Below are 10,150 nucleotides of genomic sequence, written 5' to 3'. Positions count from 1 at the left end.
TTTAGGGATAAGTTATGATTAGGGTTGGTTTTAGGGGTAGGGTAAGGATTAAGGGTGACCAAATGTCCTGTTTTCCAAGTCCTGCTCTAGCCCTAATATAACACTTTTCTATCCATACAGAGGGGGGATACTTTAAATGTATTCAAATTAATAAAAAATCTTTGAGTAAACTTTGAGTATCATTTGAGTATTTCATTGCCGGGCTGAGTGTCCTAGTTTTCGGTATTTAAAACATAGTCACCCTATTAGGATGACATCTTTGGACAGGAATGTTATTCCAGTATCAACAAAATATGTTGACTAACTCTGTGAATTCACTTAGGACATGCGATGATGGAGACACAAAAGGCAAAAGCAATGCTAAATGTATAAACTGCAACTAAACATAATCAGGAATACCCTTAGCCTACCTTAAAAAGAGACACTTTTTAGGTGCTTATTACTGAGTAGACAATATGCACAAGTGCAAAATGCATGTAATGTTTTCAGACACTTAAAAAAATAATAATACATATTTAAAATGAAATGTATAATATTCACATGTTTGCAGCAATAAAGAAAGGTGCCAGTAGATGACTTTTATTAAACACAATAAAAATACTCAGGATACTTGAATTAGAAGAACCGCGAACAGAACAATCAACATAATCTTGACGAGGACAGACAATTAACTGAAAGAAATGCAGGGATTAAATACAAGAGCAAACTAATTAATGAAAGGAACATCGTGTGCAACAGATAATCACTCAATGGGTAACTGAAAACTAGGTCACACAACAAAGACATATGATAAACCATCCAAAACTAAAACAAACACAGATAATGGTCCAGTTTCACAGACGGCTAAGATTAAGCCAGGATTAGGCCTTAGTTCCATTAGGACATTTAAATACCATTTATAAACATGCCTTAGGAAAAAAACATTCCTGGTGTGCATCTTGAGACAAAACAAAGGCAATGATATATTTTAAGATACACTAGATTGTCAAAATTATTGGGACACCCCTCCAAATCATTAAATTCAAGTGTTACCTTCCATGGCCACAGGTGTATAACATCAAGCACTAGACATGCAGACGCTTCTACAAACCAGGGATGGAAATTAGCACCCGCCACCAGCCAAATGCGGGTGATTTTGAGTTGTGGCGGGTAAACTCGCTTCACCTACCGGCCACCGTGGCGGGTAAATAAAAATAGCATACTGTTTCCCCTCTTTATAAACTGTGTTCAGTGCATGCGAGTGGGGCCGTATGTCCGAATATGACCAGTCGTTTTCGCCGTCATTACCCGGATGTAGTGCCAGAAGACGCGAATAAGAACTCGCGCTCGCGCTGAGAGAAGGTCCGTCACTGTCATCCGGAAGCGCGCACCCGTCTCACAGCGCGCAAATATTGAGTTATCTTTCGAGTCTTGTGCTTAAACAGACAAACTCACACAAAAAGTATGCCAACATGTTCATCTTGTTGAGTATTCTAGCAGACATAGTCTGAATATGCCTTAAGTCAACTTTATACAGTCGTGAAAGATGACGCATATCCCTCTATTAGGTCTTAAAGGGGAAGTCGCCTTTACTCTGTTTAATGTCAAACAAAAGGACATCACTCACTGCTCTTGATTGAATAGCTTTTGTTAGTTTATTAAGGATTAATCTTTCATTTAAACAGTTAAATATGCAGTTATTTTACATTTGATTACTTTATTCAATTTCTGTACATTTCTGCAGGCCAGTAGACCTGTACATTATTATTTAATGTACACGTGTGAGGTCAAGTTAAACATTTTAGTTTGAATTTAATTTTATACTGTGGGTTGTTGCAATGTGCTAAATAAATATTTGCATAATTTGTAATTGTAACTTTACTAAAAATCAAGGCATTGCAATTGCATTAATTAATATTAAAGTTTCAAATAATAAATCACAGTCATAGCATTAGCCATAAATGCAATGGATAATTAGCTAAATTTCTTTTAGTGCTTCGGTTTCAGCCAATAAATTTTATTTTGGTGCATCCCTACTGATAATGTTCTGCTTGATGTGTCGTCAACACGCTTCAGGAGATGCCAAAACTAGTCGTTTCATTGTTGGTACTAAAAACCTAAAACTGGAAGCCATAAAAGATCACAAATCATCCAAATGCCACATCCAGGTAAAAAAAAAAAAGAGCACACAGAGCCCTACTCATTTAATGAAATGTATATCAGTTCATGGTTTGTGTGTGTATTAGAGTGAAAGAAAAAAATTTCAGTATTTCATTGAGATTAAATAAACAGCTTAAGTATTGTAGAGCTTGTAGTATTAATTTTCACGTGCAGTTACACATTGTCGGTTATAAACAAGAAAGTGGCTGGTTAAAACATTGAGTGGCTGGTAGATTTTGAAATCCACCAGCCACTGTGGCCGGTGGACAAAAAAGTTAATTTCCATCCCTGCTACAAACATTTGTGAAAGAATGGGTCGCTCTCAGGAGCTCAGTGAATTCAAGCGTGGTACAGTGATAGGTTGCCACATGAGCAATAAGTCGTTTGTGAAATTTCCTCACTACTAAATATTCCACTGTCAACTACAAGTGGTATTACAACAAAGTGGAAGCAATTGGGAACAACAGCAACTCAACCACAAATTGAGAGGCCATGTAAAATCACAGAGCGGAGTCAGCACAGTACGCAGAAGTCGACAACTTTCTGCAGAGTTAATAGCTACAAACCTCCAAACTGTGTGTGGCATTCAGATTACCTCAAGAACAGTGCGTAGAGAGCTTTATGGAATTAGTTTCCATGGCTGAGCAGCTCATCCAAGCCTTACATCACACCACCATTGGACTCTAGAGCAGTGGAGACGTGCTCTCTGGAGTGACGAGTGATACTTCTCTGTCTGGCAATCCGATGGACGAGTCTGAGTTTGGTGGTTGCCAGGTGAATGGTACTTGCCTAGCTGACTGCATTGTGCAGTCATAAAAGTGTAAAGTTTGTTAGAGGGGGTATTATGGTGTGGGGTTGTTTTTCAGGGGTTGGGCTTGGGCCCTTAGTTCCAGTGAAAGGAACTTTTAATGCTTCAGCATACCAAGATATTTTGGACAATTTAATGTAGATGGCCCCTTCCTGTCCCAACATGACTGCGCACGAGTGCACAAAGCAAAGTCCATAAAGACATTGGTGAGTGAGTTTGGTGTAGAGGAACTTGACTGGCCTGCACAGAGTCCTGACCTCAACCCGATAGAACACCTTTGGGATGAATTAGAGCGGAGACTGCGAGCCAGGGCTTCTCATCCAACATCAGTGTCTGACCTCACAAATGGATGGGCCAACTCCAACTTTACGGATTAAGAAAAACATCACAAACATGCATTTTAGTCTTGGACTAGCTTAAACCTTGTTTGTGAAACCAGTATAATCCATAAGAATAATAGTTTAAATATATATTTAATGCAATTAGTTGAACTTAAAGGCATATTTTTGTTAAGTAGGATTTAAGTATATGTTTTATATGTAATTTCCTAATGCTACTTGTTTTTGAAATAGTTAAAAGTTTAGTCTACTGCTGATGCTACTGAAGCATTTATGTAAACTAAGACATATTTTCTATTGAAACTTTTATGCAGCATATTTAAATATATCAGTTATTTATTTATAATTATAATGTTGCAATTTTTTACATGTAATATATTACCTTTAAATGTAACCTTCAAATAACACGTGCTTCAGTATGTTAGGTTATTAAAATATAATTGTAAGGTCCATCTGTAAGCCCAAGGACAGAATCTAACGGCCTGGTCGAAGGACTTCTGGTGTAAGACTTTTCAGCATTTCTGTTAAAAGCACTTCATTTATTCATATCGAATTTTAAATCTGACTCCATTAATCATTTTTATCTGATTCCAATTCTATGTGACTTCGTTCAATTTGTTACGTTTGTAACTAAACAGCTGATCATCATTTTAGTTGTGATTTAATTTAGATAGTTGATACTCTAAGTAATACTTATCTTCAATATTTGTTCCTCCATGGGACCAGGAGTCGCTCAGAGGATAATGCTCGTGAAATTAATTAATTAATTACATTACCTCCCAGACACAAATTAGCCAGTTCTGTTTCAATAGAGGATTGCAGAGTGAACTATTTTACCTTTAAGTGAGTCGCACATGCTTACTCATAACAAAAAGTGTAATTGGAACAATAATCTCGGGAACTGCAACGTATTAATAACAGCGACAGTCAGATATCAGATTGCCCCTCATGCTTTGCGCTATGCTCCAGTTCATTAGCCTGGCTCTGCCCTCCTACGTACTTCCGCTCAATTTTCATTTTCCTTCAGTACTACGTCTGGAACTGCTGTGTAGTCTTAGGTTTTCTCCGAACAAATTTTTTCCAATCAGCGAACAGAGGGAGTGGCTGAGAACGATGACGTCGATGTCGAGCGCTAGTTTGAGATGTAGTTCAGTAATGGCGGCGGAGAAAGATGCAAACTAAACCATTCATTGCATTGTGGCACCGCTGCCGAATATCCAGAAGTTAAAGCCGGAGCATAACAGTCTTTGCTCGGGTTTGTTGGTGGCCCTCCAACAGGGTAAATTCGGGAAAAGTTTGATTTTCCAGATCGCTTCGTTAGTGATGAAGGAGTTGGCTGAAGCAATTCGGACGGTAACTGTTTCTCGTGGGGTCGGAAGGTATTGTCATCATTTAAGTTACAGGGACTGGTCAGTTATTTTATTGCCGTCCATCTCTCACCACCCGCGTAAAAATCCCCGGCCGAGTTACCTACTGCTTTTGACAAACGCAAGGTCGTGTTGATGTAATAGCTGTCCGAATCCACATCTCTGAGTTTTCAACAATATATCACTTCAAAATTCACTGTTTGTAATCATTTTTGACCCCTGCAGAACACCATACGGTTGCTTTGCTGTTATTAGGATGCATTTATAGACGTGTATTTCCTTAAAATGCTGGCAAGTATTTACAAGAGCAATATATTTCATCACCGCTCAAACAAATGAAAATAAAAGCACTTAAACACTTGAACTGGTCCGTTATTTATTGCAGCATTTATTATCATACCAAGCATATGACATTTTATTTACAGCATACAATGATGTTACCGACCACGTGAGCGGCGCGTTCCCGATAACAAAACTCTCCTGTCCACCGTGGCGTGAATAAATCACAATCCGAATGCACAAGTTGTAGGTTTTATCCTATAGTTTTATTACTGAGGTGGCATGCACATGTGCACTTTTATTTTGTCGGATGTCCATGAGTGAAACAGGCGAAGGGCGCATGACATACGTCACGATCAAACGTTAGCGATTGGTTATGGCAGATCCAGAGTAGCTCAGGGCAGATCCAATAGTTTTAAACCTCAACAGAGTGCCCGCCTTCGCGGAAATAAACCCTTGTCAATGGAGAGTGGCCAGACTCTATGTACAAATGAAATGTACGAGAGTCTGGTAAAACCAGGCTACCAGTTCATGGGGTCCTCCATATGAATCTGTCCTGACAGAAAGATTTGCTGAAACTCCTACAAACTCCTCATGCGAAACTACTAGTATCAATGTTTTCGGACCGATACAAGATGAATCAAGATTGACATTTAATGGGACAATGGGGCGATTCCTACCATTCTCATGTCTATCTACCGCCCCCCTAAGAGCAATCCCTTCTTTTTAACTGAACTTTCTGAGCTTCTGACTTACATATGTCCCATGTCTCCGAATGTTATCATGCTGGGGGACTTTAACATTCATATAGATGAAGTCACCAACACAAGTACAAGTGATTTTCTATCCTGTCTGGATAGTTTTGGTATGCTGCAATTCACTAACTTGCCCACCCATTCTAAAGGGCATATCCTTGATCTAATTTGCTGTTCTGGCATTATTCCGTATAATTGCTCTGTTTTCGACTTGTCCATATCAGACCATCTACTTGTGTCTTTCTGCATCCAACTGACAGTTTTTAAGGTAAATCTGTGTCGTTCTATCCAATTTCGGAACATTAAGAACATTGATGTGTCTTCTTTCTCTGATGAACTTGCCATCTTTTCCAGCAAAGCTGATTTTACTGATGCTGATGTACTGGTTTCTTATTATAACAATGGACTAACTAAGATTTTGGATGATTATGCACCTGTGAAAACCCGGACTGTCTCTTTCATTCATTCTGCTCCATGGTTTACCCCAGAACTTCGTCAACTTAAAACTAAAGGTCGTAGGTTAGAGCGTCTGTATGCCAAATCTGGTCTCACTGTACATAAACAAATGCTTTCTGAACATGTCCAACTTTATAAGGATGCACTGTCTAAAGCTAAATCTGATTATTACTCTATTTTAATTGGAGCCAGAGAAACAAATTCAAGATCTCTTTTTTCTGTGGTAAAAAATATCTTACGACCACCGGATTCTCTGCCATTAGACATGTATTCTACCACACTATGTGACAATTTTATGACTTTTTTTGAGTCTAAGATTAAAAATATTCACCAACAAATACTTGCTAGTAACATAGGTTATAACTACTGCTGCTCAGTTTTTCAAGTGTCCCCACACTCTGGTCTCTCTTCTTTTTTATTACCAACCGATGCGGAGATACTGCGTCTTATCCGGGAATCCAAGCCTACTACCTGTTGGCTTGATCCTCTGCCAACTCACTTAGTCAAAGCCTGTTTACCATCTTTATCTACATTAATTTCTAAAATTATCCATTGCTCACTTGCTTCTGGCTATGTACCCTCCTATTTCAAATCTGCTATTATTATTCCAATCCTTAAGAAACCAGGGGCAGATCCATCTAACCTAGATAATTACCGTCCGATTTCTAATTTGCCATTCATCTCTAAAATTCTGGAAAAATGTGTTGCAACACAGGTAAATGATCATCTGTCCAAAAATAACCTGTTTGAGCAGTTTCAATCTGGCTTTCGTCCGCACCACAGTACAGAGACAGCTCTTGTCAAAATCACTAATGACTTGTTGTTGGCAGCTGACTCTGGTTTATTAACCATTCTTGTCCTTCTCGACCTGAGTGCGGCCTTCGACACCATCTCGCACAAAATACTCCTTGACAGGTTAGTTTCTATTGGGATCACTGGCACACCCCTGTCCTGGTTTATATCATATCTCTCTGGCCGTACTCAGTTTGTCCAATTAAAGCACTTCCGATCAAGATCATCGACAGTCACTACTGGTGTTCCTCAGGGCTCTGTTTTGGGTCCGCTTTTATTCATTATCTATCTACTTCCACTTGGTCATATTTTCAGGAAATATGGCATTCACTTTCACTGCTATGCCGATGACACCCAGCTATACTTATCTTCCAAAACCTCTGACTTTTTTCCACCACCTCTCTTGTCCCGTTGTTTGGCTGAAATTAAAGACTGGCTCTCAGCTAACTTCCTTAAGCTTAACAGTAGCAAAACCGAGGTCCTACTTGTAGGGACAAAATCCACATTGACAAACTCTGACTATATACCTGTGGATATTGATCAACATCTCATTTATCCCTCTTCACAGGTTAAGAGTTTGGGTGTAATTCTGGATAGCACACTTTCATTTGAAGCCCATATTAATAATATTACACGTACCGCTTATTTTCATCTGCGTAATATTAATCGCCTTCGTCTATCCCTTTCAATGAACAACACTGCAATTCTCATTAATGCACTAGTTACCTCACGTATTGATTACTGCAACGCTCTTCTTACTGGTCTTCCTTCCAAACTTCTCCATAAACTTCAGTTGGTTCAGAACTCTGCGGCTCGTGTTCTTACTAGAACTCCTTCTACCATGCACATTTCACCAACTCTCCAGCAACTTCACTGGCTTCCAGTGAAATATAGAATTGACTTCAAAATCCTGCTTCTCACATTCAAGGCACTTCACAGTCTAGCTCCTCCCTATCTTACTGATCTTCTTCATATTTACACTCCTTCACGCACTTTACGATCCTCACTATCACTCTCTCTTGTCTTACCACGTATACGCTTAAAGACCATGGGAGCTAGAACTTTTAGCCATGCGGCCCCTCGCTTGTGGAACTCTCTCCCTCTCGATATCCGTAATATTGACAGTCTGCATACTTTTAAATCTCGTCTTAAGACCTACCTTTTTACACAGGCTTTTTTATGATTTACTACTTATTTTTTCTGTCTCTATGATGCATGTTTGTTTTAAGTGTGTTGATTTATGTATTTATATTGTTATTGCTGTTTTTCCCTGTAAAGTGACCTTGGGTGTTTTGAAAGGCGCTGTTAAATAAAATGCATTATTATTATTATTATTATTTATTTAGGCCAGAAAGAACTTAAATAGCATCATTAAACTTGAATCCATGTTACACATGTCAGCATAAAAATATACAAAGTAATATGAAAATAGTTTCAAAGAGTCATGATATCTGGCACACTACATACCATGTGTGTGAGTGCCACTAGGACACGAACACAACATGACATGGGGGTTCTGGCTACATATTGTTCCCTAATGGCAGCTCTGTTACCCTTCTTTAAATACTCACACCAAAACAAAGGATTGTAAATATTTGCAAACACAACACCTGGTTTCGGGGGAGAGGCTTTAGATATCTGAAGAGACCTAAGAAAGAGAAACCCAGAATTCTCAAACGTTTCAATCTTTCTCATCCTACTAGTGAATAATAGAGACCAATTTACCAATCGCACTGAGGCCCTGTCCACACGAAGCCAGCGCTTTCCCAATCCGATCTTTTTTTCCCCTCGTTTCAAGAAATATCTGCGTCCACATGAGATTACAAAAAGGGACTAAAAACGATGTAGTTTGCATGCCAGGCCAGTGTGTGGCACTGTAATTCTGCCACAGAAATACACTAAAAACGGAGAAGAAGAGTTGTGGCTAGAAGGGGTAAAGCAGTGGTCGGAGGTGAGGCAAAATCTCACAATAAAATAACAATAAATAGATTTGCTACTTAAAGCTACACTGTGTGATATTTTCCCCCATCTAGTGGTGAAAAGGTATATGACCATCCAGTGAATAATAGTTTCTGCTCCTCTCAATTTCGATTTCGTTTCAACTCCTATGGTGGCCGATTTAGTCATGGCTTTCAGTTCGACCTCTTCGGTGAGTGTTGCGTCAACTCAAGTGATGAGGTCATTTTTGAAAACTATTATAATTTGCAGTTATTTAATTTACCAAATGATCTATGATCAAATTAATCTATGTAAAATGAATAATAGTTTTACGTTTTTGTTATTTTTAACCAGTTCATTGCTAACATCAGCTATCAGGTTCCCAGACGAATGCAAGCTCTTAGTAAAGTAACTTTTATCAGTGCTATCATTATTCTGTATATTGTACAACATCACTAGCGTAAGGCAAACAAATTATAATGCAATTAAAATATTAATCTCATGTTTTCCGTCATAGAACACGGATTTATGTTATAAGGTAAACAATACTTTTTCATCATTGACGCGAGGAAAACTATTCTAGACGTCGTTCTAGTGTTATGCACAGCACACCATGATATAATTAGCCAAGCAACAATAAAACTTCCAATATACACAAATAGGCTGACGTAATATTACCTGTCGAGAAGAAAGCAGGCAACGTCGGCGTTCTTTTTAAAATCGTTGCTCCTCATGAGCTCTTTCCATCTTGGAAAGGCCACTCCAATATTTACTTTTGTCTTGTTGATTTGCCCATTGCGTTGCCGTCTTAATTCTCTTTTCCGCTTCCTTGGCGACTCTGATACATTCTCTGTAAATATCGAATTCGGGTAACGTTAATCAATGCCGGGACGTGGTTGCTTTTACACAGAAGGCGACCCGGCAATGTTCCAGGAATATTGCGGGTCCGACGTGCAGTGTGAAAGGGGCTTAAGAGTGATCCTCCTTCATCATATAGCAGCCTCAAGCAATCCTCCTCTTCACATTCGACACAGTGCCATCGAGTGTAAAAACGCGAAAAGCGAAGCTTGAATTTACGGGTATGTCCCTCTTTGGCAAATGTACTTTCAAGATGGAGGAGCAACATGGCGACCGCCATCCGAACCCTCAACACTTATGTATTTTCAATGGTATATTATAAACTTACGAGAATGCATTATTACTTGAAAGAAGTAAATATACATTAATGAGCACATATATTTTTGAAAGAACTAAGTGATTTTAGCTAAGAATAAACTA

Source organism: Pseudorasbora parva, chromosome 1 (genome assembly GCF_024679245.1).
Source record: "Pseudorasbora parva isolate DD20220531a chromosome 1, ASM2467924v1, whole genome shotgun sequence".
Taxonomy (NCBI): Eukaryota; Metazoa; Chordata; class Actinopteri; order Cypriniformes; family Gobionidae; genus Pseudorasbora; species Pseudorasbora parva.
This window is presented reverse-complemented; position numbering follows the sequence as displayed.